The sequence below is a fragment of the Trachymyrmex cornetzi genome, unplaced genomic scaffold (assembly GCF_001594075.2).
Source record: "Trachymyrmex cornetzi isolate Tcor2-1 unplaced genomic scaffold, Tcor1.1 scaffold144, whole genome shotgun sequence".
NCBI classification, from domain to species: Eukaryota; Metazoa; Arthropoda; class Insecta; order Hymenoptera; family Formicidae; genus Trachymyrmex; species Trachymyrmex cornetzi.
Window position 1 is genome coordinate 284,233 of NW_017296027.1, and position 2,049 is coordinate 286,281.

Genomic DNA, 2,049 nt, shown 5'->3' on the forward strand with positions numbered 1-2,049 from the left:
GCGCTTCAGCTACGGTTTTCTTGATGTCGAAGTAGTGAAAAAGCACATGTCGGAAAAACAGCTTATCGCGATTCATTTTCAATCGATTGGAAAATATCTTTGGCGTCGAGAAATCTAACCTGTGAGGATTGATGGATTGAATCACTTTCAGCGATGTCTAAACTACAAATATGACTTCATCGTCGAAACTCGCAAGCGTTGGAGCCAGCACCCTCTAGTAGCGAGCGGCAGGAATTAAGTTTAACTCCTAATATGAATACTCATGAGGTCTGTTTTTTATTGCCGCACTTTTTGAACTAGTACACACAGTGCAATAAGTTGAAGTGAAACAAATATAGTTTGTTTCACTTTAACTTATTGCACTGGTTCATAGTGCAGCAATAAAAAACAGACCTCTTGTATATTTCATGAAAATTGCGAGCAAGCGAGCAGTACACATCTCCACCGACAGAGGGCCGCGGCGAAGAGCATTTACTTGTAAACAAAAATCACCTGGGAGAGAATATAAGGAACGCAACATTTCGTCAATTCGTCTGTGAACAGTGTGAGCTGTGAAGTGAGCCTCAAAATTGAGCTCCAAGGAGGAAACACATTTAAATGTGTTCTTCAAAGTAAAATTTTGTTTGAAAACTGATTTACGGACGACCTGACCTAGAATTTTTGGAAAAATTAAAATTTTGTGGAATATATAATGACATACAAATGAATTTTTTAACCGACATTTGAATGTTTCTTTTACGTACCATAAATATTCGAATAAGTACATTATTGTAACAAATAATGACAAATTTCGATGAAAATAAAGATAATACAGGGTATATAAGAGCCAACCGCAGATTTTGACTGATGCGTCATTTATTATGTTTATATTATTATTATAAAATTTCAATTATTGATCATATAAAAATTAATACTGTCCTACATGTGTGTGTTTCGACTACGTGACTGAGCCCTCTTCAGAAAAATTCTTATGAAAAAAAGAACTGCCTCATCTTGTGAGAAATCATGATCAATGATACGTCAATCCCGGAGTAAAAAGCGCTGCTCACAATACAGTTGGAAGACCGTATGGAAATAAATAATTTCGGTTTTTTAACCATCTTCAGCAAAAAAAATTTTACACTCCAATTAGGAAACATTATTCGCTACAATTCCTAAAATAAGCAATTAATGCATCTCCTGGATATTAATTATGTAACTTTTCCTCTAGAACGGAAACGTGAAAAGTACAAATTTTTATGTATATATAATAGTATATACACACATATATATACAAAGTTCAATTTCACTGATTCATTTCATCCTTGTTTATCAAATGTTAAACAGGGACAAATACTTAATGCTCGCGAGCATTAGGAGCGTCAAATAGAACGTATATTATCCAAGTATAAGATGTAACTATATAATTATATATATATATATATATATATATATACACATGTATATATATATGTATATATCTTCCTTCTTCCTGTGAGTACTTTATAGTATCGTGATATCTGACAATAGTATCTGCTAAATTTTGATTACTCCGCGCGCGGAGCGCACCGGATCAGAAATCTCTTTATTATTCATCCTCTCGCGCTCCCTCCGCTTTAGTAGGGACGTTGGTGGTCGGTCGGTCGGTCGGTCGGTCGATCAGTCAGCCTGAGTCAGTCGCTAGTATCATCCGGTCAGGTCGGTTGTTCTCACGTCACGAGCTCGCGGATCGAGTACGCAGAACGCAGCGCAATTAAACAGCAGTTAACGCGCGCGAGGCCAGTCGTCGGTCGTCCAGCCATCCATCATCAATCGTGGAGCAACGGAAGTACGAATACTATAATTCCGTATTGTGATCCACCTCCAGCTATTTTTCTCCCATCTGCAGGCCGTGATCTTGCGTAGCGAAGGAAATCAGATCTCTTATTAGGACCGCACGCATCTCTCGTGCTCGTCGTCGCTGTTCACAACTCATCGACTCGAACAACGCTAGGCCTCAAGAGTATATATAGCATGTTGATTCGTGCAGCAGGCAAGTCTTTCTTTTTTCTTATAGTTACTCCTATACTC

General features: G+C 37.9%; 1 protein-coding gene across 3 annotated transcripts in view; it reads left to right on the forward strand.

Moving 5' to 3' along the window:
* The first annotated feature begins 1,657 nt into the window (after positions 1 to 1,657).
* The window catches only part of Dl (dorsal), a 10,445-nt gene continuing 10,053 nt past the window's right edge, over positions 1,658 to 2,049 (forward strand). For 2 of the 3 annotated variants that reach the window (XM_018501917.1, XM_018501918.1), the window contains exon 1: positions 1,658 to 2,011. The gene's annotated coding sequence lies outside the window, so the exon portion shown is untranslated. The remainder of the gene's footprint in view (positions 2,012 to 2,049) is intronic. The other variant, XM_018501915.1, reaches the window with a different exon arrangement.